This window comes from Callospermophilus lateralis, chromosome 6 (genome assembly GCF_048772815.1).
Source record: "Callospermophilus lateralis isolate mCalLat2 chromosome 6, mCalLat2.hap1, whole genome shotgun sequence".
In the NCBI taxonomy this organism is placed as follows: domain Eukaryota; kingdom Metazoa; phylum Chordata; class Mammalia; order Rodentia; family Sciuridae; genus Callospermophilus; species Callospermophilus lateralis.
Genome location: NC_135310.1, coordinates 16,398,665 through 16,416,205, shown reverse-complemented (window position 1 = coordinate 16,416,205; position 17,541 = coordinate 16,398,665). Strand labels below are relative to the sequence as shown.

Genomic DNA, 17,541 nt, shown 5'->3' with positions numbered 1-17,541 from the left:
TCCCCTTCTCTTACTCTGTCCTTGGGTGTGGCCTTCCTAGATGTCAGTCAACCTGCTTACAGCAGACATCATGAAGTTAGACTCAGCCCCCTGAAACCTGACCCTTGCCTCATTTGAATGGCTTCTCCTCAATAAAAGGGGTCAGCATGGTCTCTCTCTCTCTCTCTCTCTCTCTCTCTCTCTCTGAGGACCCTTAAGGTCAGAGGAGCCATCACAGCACCTCCAAAGAAAAAGGTATTTCTGTCTCTTGTGTGGTTATTTCGCGCAGCCCAGTTCCCCTGGAGTGATCCCTGAGTGTTTAAGTCCCTGGAAACTCCAAGTGAGTAGTCTTTTCGTGGCATCCCTCTACCCCTCCAATGGCTTTACTCTAAGTCACTGTATCCTGAAGAGAGGGAAACCCCAGTTTTCTTTCCTTCCTCTCCAAGGTGCCCCCAAACCCTGACCCTCAGGCATGAATACACTCACCAAGTAGCTTCTCTGAAGCATGTCACAGGATTGACAAGAGACCATAAATGTGGTGCAGTCATCTATCTTGTCCTCGAAGGATACATTCCAAACCCCCAGTGGATGCCTGAAACTGTGGAGAGTACTGAATCCTGTATATACCTTAACTTTTTTCCTCTACAAACGAACCTATGTAGGCACAGTAAGGCAACAACAATAAAACTAATAATAAGATAGAAGAATTATAGCAGTATACCATAATAAAATTACTAACATTAATACTCTTGCCCTTTGGGACAATTACTGAGTAAATTTATGGCTAATTGGAGACAAATATTTTTATATTGCAATAGGTGTTCTGATAGACAAAACAGCTAGTAGGAGGTAGTGTATACAGTGTGGATGCATTAGACAAGAGATGATTCACATCACAAGTGGAATGAAGAAGAGTAATGAGAAATTTTCATCATGCTACTCAGAATGGTGCACAATTTATAAATGATGAATTGTTTGTCTCTGGAATTTTCCATTTGATATTTTCAGATTGTTGTTGATCTCTGGTAAAGCAAAACTGTGGAAGCAAAACTGTGTGGATAAAGGAGACTAATGTGCTATTGCACAAAACATGCTGTACCAAGTGAGGTGTTTTTGCCCTGTGTCTATAAGTAATAACAGTATAAAGAGATGGAGATATGATTTGTGTGAACTCCAGATTTTGGAGAGAGTCTTAATTAAGACTCTTCAGCCTCAGTTTCCTGTCAATGAAAGACAGTTAGAACCTGTCCTGTCAAGCCCACGAGGTCATCCCAAGACCTACTGCAAAGGTGTTTTGAAGATGGCAAATATCTGTTTCAGTCCCAGAGCAAATTTACCCGTAGTAATATTCTAAGCATAACCCACTCCAAAGGCAGTTTGGGAAATAAAATAGAACATAAGCTCCACTTTTTGTGTACAAAACCTTGCACAAAAAAAATATATAATTTTTTAACCATATACCTATATAAAGGCAAATAAAAAGGGGGAAATTCAATAATAATAGCTAATATTTATGTAGGTTTTATTAGGTGTTGGGTAGTCTCCTAAGCTTTTTACGCACTTGTCTTATTTAAATCATACACTGCAACTCTCGGAGGAGGTAGGCCCTATTATCATCAATCCCATTTCACAGGTGAGGGAAATGAGACCCAAAAAAGTTAAATAACTCCCTGGCCCCATGCTAGCGACTGGTAAACTGAAAGTCGAATTGAAGGAGAGCGCAGTGGCACTAGACCATGGGCAAACCCGGTAAGTCCACTTGATGGGAGGTGTTAAGAAATGACTTCACCTTTGATTGAAGTCATAATTTTACTGCCGAGTCGGTGCCTTTAGACCGGCTATCTCAAAGGTTATTCTTTGTCCCCTTTTTTCACTTTTACTTTCTCTAAGCAAAGGTCGTTTGGTACACCGACTGAGGCGATGAGGGTAATGATGTCTGAAAACCAGTGAGCTTCCCCCTCTTTTTGACATTGCTATTACCCCAGAGAGCTTCTGTAAAAAACTCGAGTGTTGACTTAAAGAGATTATTTTCACATTATTTTAAAGAACTCATGTAGGAAATGATCACGTCCCGGGAAAGCTAAACCTGAAGATCTCGGCAATTGGAGAAAAGTGATGTGTCTGCGAAAACAGTAGCCCAGATTTCAAAAAAACTCTCTTTCCCCAGAGGCTGTAATTTGACTGCTCTCTTTGGCACAGCTCCAGAGACGAGGCCAAGTGCTTAATCGCTCTTTCTCTTTCTCGTCCCCCTCTTCCGCCCCACCGTGCCGGCCCACAGCGCGCAGGGGAGGCGGGACGACCCGCAGCTCGCGGCCGGCGGAGGAGCTGCGTCCGGGCGCGGGAGGGGCAGGCGGGCCGGCCGAGGAAGAGGAAGTCGGAGCCGCGCGGCGCTGCAGGGCGCTCGGCCGCCCGAGCCGGGGCAGCGCAGCGCAGCGCAGTGCAGCCGGCTCTTCTCCGCCCGAGCTGCGAGCGCCGCCAGCGCCCGGGAGCCGCCCTCTCGGGTAAGCGCCGGCTGGGACTCCTCCAGGGATGGATCGGGGGACCCAGGGACTTCGGACGCGCCCCAGATCTGCAGGTGGGGGCGGGCGGGGCGTGGTGCCGGGTTCCTGCGCGCCCCTGGGCTGGAGCAGAGGGTGTTGGGGAGCGCCGGGGGTCTGGCTTAGGTGCTGGCCGTCGCCCCAGGAGCCCCGAATCCCTTTTCTCCGCCTTGGCACAGCCGGGATCTGCGCGGCCGGGCGCCGGCGAGCCTCACCGCAGCCCCCGCGCTCAACGTTTACTGTGCGTGGAGTTTCTGCGTGCCCGCAGGAATCACCTCCCGCCCCAGTTCCCACGAACCGAGCGACAGCGGGACCCCACGGCCAGCCACCCTCGGCCAACTCCTCAACTGTGGTGCCGGCGCCGGGGCCCCGCTGGAGCGGGTGACCCGCAGTGGGAGTTGGCGGCCGGGGGCTGCGGCGCGGTGGCCGGGAGGAGCCGCGCCTCTGCAGAAACTCGGGTAGGCTCCCCCGCTCCGCAAATAAGCATTTTTAGGCGGTGGGGTGGGGGAGTCAGAGCCTGCGGCTCGTTAGTCACGGAGGTAAACGTTCACACATGGGGGGCTGTGGCAGAGCCCACCGTCCTGGCCTCGGAGGACAGCCGGACCTGCGCGCGATGCCCGAGCCCGCCCCTTCTTTGTGTCCGCTGTGCTCTTTTGCTTAAGCCAGAAGCTTTAGGACGCTCCAATGAAGAAAAAGGTCGCTAAGCGGTTCCATTTCACTCCGCTCACGGGACACAATGAGGTAGATAATTTATTTTAATGTGTTGGTGGACTTTTATTTATAAAGCCGGTGTCTCATTAAGTTCTGATGCTTAGCGCTCCCTTTGTACCGCCCTCAGGTGGCCGAGGTTACTGCGCATATTTTTGTAGTCCTGGAATGTGGGTCCCATGGAAGGCTGTTTGGTCAGGCATCAGTCTGAGAAGAGGAGGGCAGTCTCCCAGGGAGAGCTGGTTTGGGGATTTTATATTTTGTATTTAAACCAGGAGATGACCAGAAATGTTAACTCTGGGTTAAATCAGTCATTTACCAGAATTCCAGGCCTAGATAGATCGCATAATGCTTAAAAAATAGTTATCAGGTGTTAAAAGCAGCTTGTTCTGGTTCTTAGTTTCTGCAAGTTGGCATACTTTTAAGAAATTTATAGATTTTAGATTTTTATTAAAGTGCTGTAAAATGTTTCCAAGCCTATCATGTCAGGGGATCAAAAAACTCCATTCTAACTTTGGCTTCTTCTTTGAGTATAAACCAGATAGTTTCTAAAGTTTCATGTACATTCCTCACCTCCCCCTGTAGAATTTATTTGTTCTGCAGTATTTAAGACTTCCATACAAAAGTAATGGATTGATGTTTAACCCTTTAACATTTTTAGTATGGCCTCCCAATTCCTAACCAGAATTTTTGTCACATGTCCAAGCCACTAGAACACCTGAAGAAATTTTCTTCCCCAGAGTTCTCCCACCTCCCTGCTTGATCCACAAAGGAGTCAACAGCACCCACTGCATGACCTTCTCACCTTCCATTTCTCTTGTGTAGAGTTCCCCAAAGCTCTTTGCTGAAGGGCAGAGCAAAGTGGGAATTGAACTACTGTCTTGCAGTCAACTCTATGCCCAGATGCTGCTTTTCCTTGATAGAATTTTCTTGCTTATCTCCATCTTCCTCATAGGCACCAGTTCCTTTTAAGTGCCTTTAATATGGAAGATTGATACTGAATTCAGGTTTAAACATTTCCATGGATGATTTGAGCAGTAATTGAAAGAGGCTAAATGATCACATTTTAATTAATAGAAAATGGCATCATCATTTTTTCGAAAGCAAACATAAGCAGTACTGTTGGGTTTTGCTGCTTGAGGATATAATTTGTTTTAGTGATTGAATTCAGCCTTTGTGGTTTACAGTCTGACATGTAAATATGGGAAATGCTGAGTAGCCCTAAATCTTTGGAGCCCTTAGTAAACTAAAAGCGATTCCTGAATCTGTACTCTTGATTCTTCAAGCTGCAATTTGCTTCTTGTGGGTTTCTCCCTCTTTCATTGCTGGTAGTTGGACTTTCAAACTATTGTCATCTTTAAAGCCCTTTGCAGGGATAATTAGATCCCTGGACTATTAAAGCTAGGATGGCTTTGGATGATGTAGGCTAGGTTCTTACATCTTAAAGATTTAGCAAGCATGGGTGGTTAAGAACAAGTGTTCTGAGATTAGCCCACCTGTGTGTGAAGCTTGCCTCTGCATCTCATTAGCTCTGGCACCTTGACTCCTCTAAGGGAACTTGTTAGACATGGATTATTTTACAATTAAGGAGAGTAACAATCAAAGTTGATGGCTCTCTGGATTTTTTCACCTGTCCTTATTTCTTCCTTTATAAATTTTACAAAGAATGACCTTTACCTCTAGCATTGTGCTGAAGATTAAACAAAATAACCTATATTAAAGTGTTTTGCACATGTGGTGTGCTTTGAAGATGATTGTTTTGATAAACCAGATTCTAGTAGGGAGAGATTGTGCTAGAAGTTTTACATATTCTCAGTTGGCAGAGCTGGGATTGAGCCCAGGTTCACATCTCTTTCCCCTAAACTGCACTCTCTCAAAGTCCTGGTTGCAAGAAAACATACTTTTTATGAAAGATAATGGTTCAGTCTTTAAGAAACAAAAAAAAAAAAAATCACTTATCTCCTTTGACTTAGGGAAAATATAGTTTCTAATACAAAATGTTCACAGGAATGGAAACTCTTTCTAGACAGAGACTCTCTAAATAACCTCATGCTTGTGTGGCAGACAGCTCAGATATTAATATTTCATCCCAGCCTGCATCAGTCTTGCTTGATGAAATGAAAAGCTGACCCCAATCCATCCAGCCATTCAGAGCCACGGGCATCTGTGCCAAGTACAACTCACTGGTTGAGGAGCCAGCTCCAAGTGATTAAGAGCCGACTACATTTTATTCAGCTTTATTTTGCCTATGCTGATGAAAAGCAACAGATGTTTCAGCAAAAAAGATGTAAATATATGAATAATCTATGGTCACAGCAGGAGACCCAGGTTTGTTGCAGTATAACTGGCCTCAGGACACCTGGATGCTTGTATTCCTTGGTGATCTCATGCCTATGATTTGGAGTCGACTGGATATCTAGAAGTTTCCATGTTTGAGTCTGAGTATCTTTTCAATCTATATACATAAGGTTAACAGATTTTTTTTTCCAATGAGATGTGAGCCAAGTAAAAATTTCCAAACCTACATATATTCCTTTGGTAAGTACAGGAAACCCTTTGTATTTGTGGGTTCTGCATCCCCATACACAACCAACTGTGGATTGAAAATATTTGAAAAAGGAAATTGTGCCTGTACTCAACATGTAGAAACTTTTTTCTTGTCATTATTTCCTAGATGATATAGTATAACAACTATTTGCCTAGCGTCTACATCACATTAGGTGTTACAAATAATCTAGAGATTATTTAAAGTATATGGGAAGATGCACATAAGTTATATGCCATTTCTTATAAGGGACTTGAGCATCCACAGATTTTTGGTATCCTCAGGAGTCCTGGAATCAACCCCCCAACAGATACCAAGGGATGACGGTATTGAATTAGTCTTTGATGCAAAGCTAAAGCCTTGATTCATACATATATCTATAATCCCTTTTCCCTTCCTCCCCACATAATCCTAGAGGAAAGACAACTTGGAGAGTGTTAATGTCAGGCTAAATTTAAAAAAAAAAATTCCAACTATGCCCACTTGTAATACCCTGATGGGAGGAGAGTCGGGGTTTTCACTGGGCCTTTAATTAAGGAAGTTGTTTTGGTATGCCTTAATAACCAGGGCGCTGTGGAGTCTGCTGAAGCCTTTTATCACCAGCTCCAGGAAGGTCAAACCATTCCTGCATTTGCCCAAAAGCTAGGGAGCCCTTTGGTGTGTGAGAAGGACATCTTGTTAAAATGTCAAAGAAAAGCAAGGTTTGAGTGTGGGTCTGATGAGACCTCAAGCTTTAGAATCCACAAAAGAGGAAACATTGAATCCATAAATCATCATACTGTTAAATTAGCTTTAACATTTGAATTTGTAAGTAGCTCTCATTGTCCGTGTGTCGGTCACACTGGGTACAAGTTAAGTGGCCGGTGACAGAGCAGACATGGAAGCGGACCAGGGAGAGAAGTCCTAGATCCAGGGGATGCACACCCTTTCCTGTGAAAAGTCAGATTGTAAGAATTTTAGGTTTTGTGCCACATAGGATCTTTGTCATCTACTCTGATTTGGGGGAGTTTTGTATGCAACCCTTTAAAAATGTAAAAACCGGCCTTTGTCATTGGCCATACAAAAACAGGTTGTAACTGTTCTAGGTGAATATCCTTTGCAAAGACCCCAAATGAGAAGATTCGTGGGTGCCATCTAAGTGGACTCTATACACACTGCCATATAATCAAGGTCTCCTTTGTCTTTTCTCAGTCACTCTTATGACTCTTTGGGCTGGGGTTAGAAGTCTCTGTTGGACATAGCAGTGAGCTCACATAGGAATGGCTGTGCCAACTTTCAATATTCTGCCTGTGGTTAAATAGGGGGAAGGTTGGTTGGGTTGGAGTAAAAGTCACGTTGAAACTTATCATTAGTGACTACATTTGGAATGAGGACCAAACCCCTGAGCATGACACTTGAGGTCCTTGTACCTGCTCTTCTCCTAGCATTCTCTGCATCCCTCCTAGTCTGCAGGACTCTCAGAGCTGACTGGGCTGTGCTGTCTCTCATCTGGACTGGGATCCTTCAATACAAAGCTTGAATACCTGTCTCCTCCATGAAGCCCTTGCTCATTTTGTTGGGCAGATATGCAGGCCCTTCCATCCTTACACTTGCACAGGAGCATCTAAATGAAGCACTTGCCAGTCCAGAGGAATGTGATTTCCTGCTGACAGATATTCACTTTCAAGGGTATAACAGTCCTGGATTCTCCACCTATCTGCTGCAAGTTCCCCTATCTTGAAAGTAGATAATAAGAATGACTTCTTAATTCTTATTTTTCCTCTGTTAAGCATTTAGTTCAGGGTCTGACATATTGTAATTGCTCAATGAATGATAACTTTTATTCATTCCAGAGCTATTTTTTGAGAACCTATAATGCCTGGAACAGTGCTTGACCAATACAAGAAATAAGGTCCCCATAGAGATGTGACCAATGAGATGGGAGAATCAGAGTGACAGATATTTGCCTTCAACTGGTGGTCCAGGAAGCCTCTGGAGAGGACAACATTTGCACTGAGACCTTAATGATATCCATGAGTTCCTGTTGTTTCACTAGCTCTAAGATAACCCAGGACCCTGTGCATACCATGCAAGTACTCTATCACTGAGCTACACTCCAACCCAAAATACATCATTTTAAAATTACTACTAAGGAGGAAGAAGTGTGAAATGAATTCATAAGTTGTGTAAAATGCATCTTAGCATCAATAAACTGCATTCATATTTGTGCTCCATAAATATCCACTAAATATCCATTGAATATCCATGGAGATTACTCTGTGCATACAAGATCCTGCTACAATGCTTTGCATTGTAACTGAATTTCTTTCCTCTGTTTCTTAGCTTGGTGTTGTTTTGGACCTGATAAAGAGAGGAATATTAATATAGTAAGTAAAAGTATTTGCAAGACACTTCTTATATGCTTTAAAAACAGTTTAAAACATTCACTTTGGTCTCACCAGGGGGTATCAGTGAATCCTGTTTGAATGAACTTGACCTAACACATAACTTGTGTAGGGTGAAGTCCAACAGCTCTTGCATCTGATAATTCCTTTTGGCAGCTGTCTGCAGAGATGTGTGAATCCTTAATGCACATAAATGCCTTCCTAGAGCAGAGAAGACATCAGCTCTGGGCTTACTTCCTTCTGGTTTCTAGATTTAATTTAACATAACTACTCCTTCACTCCTCCCTATCCCGGGGGGCTAAAAATCCCTCTGACTGAGTAGGTCCCTTCTGACAATGAAATGGAAGAGGCTCCATTTCCACCCAGCCTCCTCCCCTGCTCTGGCAAGTCTCAGGGTTTTCACACTGTAACTTGACTTCCCTTCCAATTATTCCCCACCCACCTCCCTTGCAAGTGTTTGCTTTTCTGACCACCCTCTAAACTCTCAATCCTAGCCCAGACCTTTTTCTGGACCCAGTTTGGAGCCTCTTGCCTCTTTAGCAGCTCTGCCTCTTTCTCTCCTTTAACCCCTGGCTTTCTAGATGACTCAATGGGAATTTCAACGATTATGAGCTATTTCTAGCTGGAATCAATTGTGCCCTCGTGCTGTTGTAATTTTCACTTAAATGTCACTCAGTCCCTAGCCCTTGGTGACACTCTGGCTCTCTACCCCGGTGATCCTGTCTGTCCATTCTTCTACCCTCCTGTAATGTGTCCCTTGGGGGCACTTGTCAGCTCCTCCCACCCTCTCCCAACTCTGCTGCTAAAGCCAGAGCAAAGTCTCCTTCCTGCACCCTGGCTGAAAGGGAGTGTGAGTGCGTGCCCAGCCCAGGAGGAAGCAGAATGCAGACCTTCCCTTCTGAAGCCAGCTCCTCCAACCTCTCCCTCTGCAAGTTACTAAAGGCCCTCATGTTTTAAGGGGTCTGAAGATCAGAAGCCAAGTCCGGCTGAAATACGAATCTCTGGTAGATGCAAAGGAGAAGTCATTTTTGGGCATTCCAAGGATGCAGGTTAACCATGTCCAGCCATAGTCACCATGATTTAAGGCTGACTCTGACCTGGGACAAGAAAGCTGGTTGCACTGGAGGGGGAATGGTGAAGAGGTGAGGCCACTAGGAAGAGGGAAGGGGCCGACTGCGGCCATCAGGGCTCAGCTCCCCGGCTGGGTGATTACAGACAGTCCTCCAAGCCTGACATCTGCGCTTCTCTGATGTGCCGTGAGAGAGGAAAACTGTAATCTGAGGCATAAATATATGATCCTGTGTTTGTTCCCTTGAACTGTGTAAACCTGTCATTAGTTTAAGTATCTGTGTTGTGCTAGCCTCAGAGGAGGATATGGTTGCTGATCTGAAATAGCTTATGGTTTAAATATTCAGGTGGCTCCTACTTTTTAAAATTTGAAACTAAGCACCTTAGTGCTGAAGGGTAAGAATCAGGATCAAGACTTTAGGATTACTGGGTAGGTGGCAGAGGAGGGGAGTGAGAGGAGGTGTTGGCTTTAGAAGTTCATTTTTAAAGGGAAAAGCCTTCCCTCGCATTACGTTATGCCTTTCCCAACATCTAGGAAAGTGTTTAGGGAGTTGTTTGATAAGAAATAATGAGGGTGGGGCTGGAAGATAATAAGCCAGCTGGGAACAGGAGGGAGGTGTGCCGCGGGTGAGCAGGGCCTGATTGCTATTGGCTGTGCTGAGGAAAGTGCTTTGGGAAATGTTTGGAAACTTTTTAGAACATAGTTATGGAGGGAATGTCTTGGTGGTCTGGGCTTTTTTCCACTTTTCTTCACTGTCTATAGAAGACAAATGCTACTACCCCCCTTTTTCCCCTTTAGTAATTATGAGATTCAGCTCTATAGAAAGCCATTTTATCCCAATCCTGAATGATATCTGACCTCAAAATTAATACAGCAGAGAAGACAATATGAAAATATTGATTTTGTAGCATACAGAGTCCTTGAGGTCCACAGGGGTACCCCCATCACCATGAAGCATTACTGTTAGCAGCTTCCAATCCAGGTGACATCTGTAAAGTATCATTGGTATGATACACTCTTACTTTTTGTTTCTTTTTAGAATTTACCTGAAATGCAAGCAAATATTATAAAGTTCTAAAATTGAGTGACAATACATTTCCTAATAGCTGTGACTTTCTAAATCCAGAATGCCCCTGGGGAACAAAAAGAGACTTATTTTGTTTTATGGTCTGTCATGTGTTGAGGTGCAGGGCCGTTCAACCAACCCAGTCATATAGGTGAAGAAATTTCTAAATAGGAAGTTAGCCAATATTTGTTTCTAATGCCTTATAGAAATCAAAGAGAAAGTATAATTCTATACTAGCTAAGGTATAGCTAGCAATATTCTAAAAATCTGCTTGGTTTTAGTTATTAACATATTCAGAAACGGTTTTCTCATTTATGAGAAAACTTCTGATCCAGTATGCATACTACATATGTAACAATCGAATCTGACATTTTCTTGCTTTCTTTGCTTATTTATTGTAATATTGATTCAAATGTTGTTCCTGGGACATTAATTACTTAAAAAATGGTGTGGGGCTGGGGATGTGGCTCAAGTGGTAGCGCGCTCGCCTAGCATGTGTGAGGCACTGGGTTTGATTCTCTGCACCACATAAAAATAAAATAAAGACAGTGTGTCCAACTAAAACTAAAAAAAAAAAAAAAAATTAAAAAAATGGTGTGCCTGGGAAAGATAAGGTTTGTTTTTTTAGGTCTATTGAAATATGGAATCATTTGGAATTAGGCTGTCTGTATATGTCATTTGGGAGCTATTTAAAACTGCCTTGTAGAAGAGGATAAAACTATAATAAAGATGTTATGAGGCTTAAATTCATAACATATGGATGACACCTAGTACTTAATAAACCTTTGGTAAATAGTGGCTATCTTATTGTGTTTACTAAGTGTCACGCTTAAGTTTCGTTCCGTTATTAGATGGCTGGAACAGTACACCAAGAGAACAGTAAGTGGGGAAAGGCATCTAGGTGCTGTAAGGAGGGCCCTCAGTCTCCTGAGGCAATGGTCAGTGGGAGGAGGCACATTTTTTATTGTTTTACTGTGGTAGAGACTTACACTCAGGGATTCAGATCAGAATTGATTTATTTAACTGATATACTTTTTTCTAAGTTCTGGAGATACAGTGGTGACCAGCCCAGACCAAACTTGAAGTGAAGGGTAAACGCTGCATAACAAATGCTTTAAAAAAAAATTGATCTGGAAGTGGGTGGAGATGGGGAGCGCTGTATTTTCTTGGGTGGTCAGAAAGGCCTGTGGGAGAAAGTGTGTTAGTCAGCTTTTCATCACTGTAACAAATAATTGGAGATAATCAACTTATAAAGAGAAAAGGTTTATTTTGCTCACACTTTTAGAGGTTCTATTCTGTGACTGGTTGTTCCTGTTACTTCTGGGCCTGTGGTAAGGTAGCACATCATGGCAGGAACCTGTGACAGAGCATTTGCCTCACCATGAACCAGGGAGCAAAGAATCTGAGGCTCGTATGGGGGTCCTTTTGAGGGCAGGTCCCCAGTGACTACAGACCTCTCCTAGGCCCTACATCTTAAAGTTTTACTGCCTTCCAGTAGTGCATGCTGAGGACGGAGCCTTTAACACATGAGCCTTTGGGGGACATTCCAGATCCAAATTTTAACCGGAGGTAACCTACTGAAAGTTTAAAAGAAGACCTGAGGGAAGGGCATTCTAGCCAGTGGACAAAGTAACTATGGAAGACCTTAGAAAGAACTGAGCTCCGTGGAGTTAATGCCCAGTCATCACTCTGGCTACTGTGCCAAGAAACATACTGGAAAGTTCGGGAGACAGCTTTGCGCTGAGAGGGAGGATGGGAACAAAGGAGGTGGGAAGCAGTGGATTGATGCAGAACTGACTGTGAGTGACGCTGGAGGAGAAGGAATTCAGAGGGGGCATCAGGGAGGCGCCTTGCCTCCTCATACCTGCTTGCCTGTCTCCATCTTTCACTTCTGTCGCCCTCTGAGCAAAGTGGCTGAAGTAGTGTGTGGCTTGGGTGATGCAGTCTGTGAAGCCAGGATGGGTAAGCCTACCTCTCCCCAGAGTCACGGGAATTCCAGGTCCATAGCACGTTACCTCCAGCCCAGCACTTGCAATGGGACTAATTAATTTATGTTTGGTTGTGTGAAGAATGGAACCTAAGGCCTCACCCAGTCTAGACAAGTGCTCAACCACGGAGCTACCTCCTTAGCCCACGGTGAGGTACTGATGACCAGGTACTTGTCTGCCTTCCCTCGCTAAGACTGTGAGGGCCCAGAGAGCAAGTCTGAGCAAAGTAAGTTCTTCCTAATGGTTGAAATTAGCTTTAAGAAACCTTCGCAAAAAGAAAAAAAAAAAAAAAAAAAGGTTCCTCAATTAGTTGAGGGATAGAAAGTTTTGAGTACCTAGCTAAATATTTAAATAAAAAAGAGGGAGACAGGAAGAGGGGAAGGGGAATCCCACAGAGCTCCGAATTAGCACTCCGTAAAGCTTTCTTATAGAAAGTGGTTTGGCTCCAATGATTTTCTGCTCTGGGAGCCCGTAGCTCTCCTGTTTTACAGGTTTTATGCATCTGCAATAAATGCTCTATGACTATGCATGTTCATTGCCTGCCTTTCACTTACTGTAAACTCAAACATTCAACAGGGAGGGTGTTTCTTCTTGAATAGAAGCAACTGTCAAAGCGGAGTGGTAAGAAGTCTTTCTCACATTCCAAACCACTCCAGTACCTCCTGTGCACTTTCGGGCAGGATATTGACTCTCCTGTGTCTACAACATGCCTCTTCATGTGTGGGGAAGGCATCTTGGTCCTTTGGGTGACTTGTGGCTCTCCTGAGGCATGTAGATCACGCCCAATTCCTCCTTCCATTCCCACTAGAGAGCCTGGTCAGACCATTGACCTTGAACTTCTGACTTGAATTTTGATACAGTTCTCTGTTTCCACTGTCAGGTGGGATTCAGAAATTTTGGGTTTGATGTTAGTCTGAGTTCTGGATGAATCCTTAGTGCTCAGTTACCAGCCTAGAAATGTAAATCTGGCATTCTTACTGGAGAGGAAAAAGAATATAGCTAAACTTCATGGTAGAGTGTTAAGTGACACAATAATGGCTCTGTGACTTGTTAATTTGGTTGGTTAGGATAGATCTCTGGAGGTCCCCTTTATATTAAAAGGGAATGGATTCTGGTAGCCTAGTTTTAGTTACTTTGCCTGATAAGAAAATAATACAGTGACATTTCTCCCAGAATATTCTGACTTAAAACTTTCTGGCTGGAAAAATGAGACCCTATTGTGTTTCAAAATAAGCCAAGGGAAAAATGATGATGCAGGTTGGTCTAGCCTCCTACTCCTATTCAGGTTTCTCCTGGACTTTATCTATTTGGCTTTTGCACAATTGACTCAAAGTCACCCACCCAGAACTGGACTCATAATCTCTATTTCCAGACCTACCTCTAACTTCCTGGGGTTGTTTTCCCCCCTCCTTTTCCAATTCTTAGTTACTAGCACCACAATTCAATAGTCACAGCAAGCCATTTTCCTTCCCTTTCCTGCCTGGTCCTTAGTTAGCAATAACTTCTTAAATAGCTCTCCCACCGTGTTCACTTACTCATGCCCCTCCCATCCTTTGAGACTCTTATCTCTTGTTAGAGCAATTGCTGAGCCAGCAGGGATGGTCTATCAAGAGCCCAAATCTGAGTGCTGAATGCCTATGAACAGAGACCTCTTCTGCTGGCTTCATCCAAAGAAAAGTTTGACAGTGGAATTTAAGGCAGAGGTAAAAGTCCCAGTTGGAAGGTTTTCAGGGCTTCTCTGATCACACCACCTTTCATGTGTCAGGTCCTACCCATAGGCAAACCTGTAGGCTCTGTCTCCAAGACATCTAGAATGTTCCGCCTTCTCACCGTCTTCACTGTTCTCGAATGGTCCAGGCTGCAGCCTTCTCCCCCTTGGTTATTTGAGTCTGTTCTTAATTGGTCCCTCTGCTTGTACCTTGCCCTCTACTGTCCTCAACACACAAGCCAAGTGAAAGTGACCTTGTGGTTTATTAATTACATCACTATCTTCTGTGGGTTTTCATCTCTCTCAGAGTCAGAAGCAAAGTCTGTGGAACAGCCTGGAGACCATCCCAGGCCAGTGGCTGCCCTGTTCTCACCGTGGCTGCTCTCCTGTGCTTCTCGTGTATCACCTCCCTGCCTCCCCGTGGTTCCCCGGGTGCTCCAGACTCCAGCCTCACATTGCTTCCATGCCCTCTGCGCGAACATGCTTACCCAGGCATCAGAGCCTTGCAGCTTCTCTTCTCTGAGTTCCCTTTTCCTGTCTCCCCTCATGGGAAGTCTGCCTGCCCCTGCTCTATCCAACAGGAGCTCCTGTACCTTGCAAGCCACGTCCTTTGTACCCTACATCAATTTTGTGGGTAGCACTTATCAACGAGTAAGTTAGGATGTGTTCAGTTGTGGTCTGTCCTATCACTTTCGAGAGCAGGGACCTGTGTGTGTTGGGGGGGGAGTGTTGGGGTGGTATCCCCAGTGCTTTACAACGATGCCCAATGCCCAGTGCAGAGAGAAGCTTAAGCATTTGTTGACCAAACCAGAGTCAGCAGTTGCCTTCTCTTGCCTCTAAGTAAGAGGTTCTGGTGTCTGAATCTGTCATGCCGTGTCCTAGAACAGAGAGCAGCAGCCTAAGGTACGGGTAGATGGGTGGGTTGTGGTACCAATGGTGGTGGCAGTGACTGTGATGATGGCAGGTAGGAGCAAAGTGACAAAGAACCTCCCCTCCATTCCTGTCCTTACAGTTCCTGGGAGGGCCACCTAGGGCTCTTGCCTGCGGAGTCTGCTGTCTGGTGCCATCAGCCTTCCTCTTTGCTGAGCTCCCAGATTTGCCCTCCACTCCACTTCATTCAAGCTGTTCCCACTCTCTCCCTTCTGACTCTGCGGTGCCCATGTGTGTGACAGGCACCAGGCAACATCGAGTCACTGCTTTACTTAGGTCTCCTATTTTACCTTTCACGGTTTCCAATGCTGCTTTTCCACCAAAAGTGGCACTGTGGGATGATAGTTAGGCATTTCAACTCCAGAGCCAGACTGCCTGGCTTCCACCCAGGTCCCACCACTTAGAGTCTGCATGACCTTGAACAAGCTGCTCAGCCCGGTCAGCCCAAGAGTAGCATCTTACAGATGATGGAAAAGATACCAACTTCCCAGGATTATCATGAGGATTAAATCCAGCCCTTCCTTAAAAGCCCACAAAACCTAGCCCTAATGTTTAGAACACGGCAGGTAAATGTTCGGCAATGTTTTTATCAAAATTTCTTTAAAACATCTTTCAAAAAAACTGAAATTGTTGTCTTTGTCCAAAAAAACGTGTACTTTAGTTATTATTTTATTCGGTAACTTATATACTAATTCCTTATCCTAATATAGGTTATCAATTTAACCATAGCTTATATTTATATATGATATAAATTACACACATGTACAAAGATTATATTTATCTATCTGCATCTCCTCTCCCTTCCAGGTCTGATTGACACAGCAGAAATTACTGTTTGTTATCTTCCTAAGCTCCTTGGAGGGAGGAATTCATCTCTAATTAAGGAAATTTCCAGACAGAAATAAGTGTGCAAAAGAATACAGTGAGCTCCCACATACCATCTTCCAGATTCAGCAATTTTAAGTATTTTGCAGTCTTGTTTCATCTGTTTCTCTATTTACACCTCTCCTCCAATTTGGAGTTTTAAAAGCAAATCCAAGATACGCTATTTTGTCCACAAATACTTCAATATGTATTTCTAGCTGATAAAAGCACTTTTACTTATAACTGCAGCACAATTAACACACCTAATGAACATTACAATAGTTCCTCATATCTACTCTTAGTTTGTCCATGGTCAAATGAAACCCTGTTCAAGCAGGAAAGTTTTTATTTGCTTATTTCGTTCCCTGCCACATCCCAAGTACATAATAGGCACTGTGATATTTAAATGAATGAATGAGGTGGGTTGTATTTTAAAAGTTTGTTCTCAGGCTAATTAAAGCCCTTGACTCATAAGATAGCTGAGGTGTAGCTCTGTTTCATGTTTGTAAGGACCAAGAACAAGCCCAGTGTCACTGGCCTTCAGAGTGATAACAACTGACTCTCTTTAGTCAGAAGGGTCTGAGATCCCATCTCTCCTCCCCTTTGTAAGCAGGAACTTCAGGTTACATGGGTCTTACTTGCAGCGATGGGTAGACTGCCTTTTGACTGTGGACCGTGCTACTTACTTACAAAGTATTTGTTATTCATTCATAAAGCAGGAGATAATTACAGTTGCTGTGGATTACTGTCAACAGGTGATAGTCGGAGGTGAACTGTTACACAGGGCTTGACGTTGAGCAGCTGTTTAAAGCAAGGCAAGCTGAGCATTGTGACTCACGCCTGTAATCCCAGTGGCTTGGGAGGCTGAGGCAGGAGGATTGCAAGTTCAAAGCCAGCCTCAGCAACTTAGCAAGGCCCTAAACAACTCAGCAAGACTGTGTTTCTAAATAAAATACAAAAATGGGCTAGAGATGTGGCTCAGTGGTTAATTTTCCCCCTCCCCCACAAAAAGGCAAGCCACTGTCACTGGCAATCTCCAAGGCAGAGGGAAAGGCCCCCAAAGGTTGGCTGGGGGCAAGGGGCTACCAAGTGGAAACGGGCCCCCACCATGTGGCCGATAGGCCGCTCTGTCCCTGTATCCAGGCTTTCTTCCTCTCTGTGGTGGCCATTAAGGGTTTCCCACTTTTGTGGTACATTTTACTTCTGGTAGTTTGCTGTCCTTCAGAGGCCAGCAGAGACCCTCTGAAGCTTTTACTACTGTTAAAGAGATTCTAAAAAGGATGTTTTGTTTGGGTACTAGGGAACCCAGGGGAGCTTAACCACTGAGCTATATCCTCAACCATTCTATTTTTATTTTGAATCGGGATCTCACTCAGTTGCTTAGGGCCTCTCTAAGTTGCTGAGGCTGCCTTTGAACTCGCTATCCTCCTGCCTCAGCCTCCCGGGCTTCTGGGCTTCCGTGTACCAGGTGACCAGCTAGTATCTTCTCTTTTGAGTAAACAGTGATCAGTTTTTGAGTAATCGATTCTCACATGAAAATCATGACCTATAAATGTTTATTACCTAATCAAACCTAGAGCTCCATTCCTAAAAACACCTGAAGGAACAACCAGATACACTTCAGATTCATATTTGAGTCAGATTGTTGCCAGGCATGGTGGGCTCCTTCCTTCATTCTGAGGTCCCAGCTAGTCTTGTCAGGAACACATTAGAATCAAGGTTTGCTTTTCTTCTCCATCATTCACCCAGTACGATGTGAATTT

At 44.2% G+C, this 17,541-nt stretch overlaps 1 protein-coding gene across 2 annotated transcripts in view; it reads left to right on the top strand.

Annotated features, from left to right (window-relative positions):
• The first annotated feature begins 2,396 nt into the window (after positions 1 to 2,396).
• Positions 2,397 to 17,541, top strand: part of Plekhg1 (pleckstrin homology and RhoGEF domain containing G1) — a 211,690-nt gene continuing 196,545 nt past the window's right edge. Inside the window, exon 1 of one of the 2 annotated variants that reach the window (XM_076858132.2) lies at positions 2,397 to 2,480. The gene's annotated coding sequence lies outside the window, so the exon portion shown is untranslated. The other variant, XM_076858133.2, reaches the window with a different exon arrangement.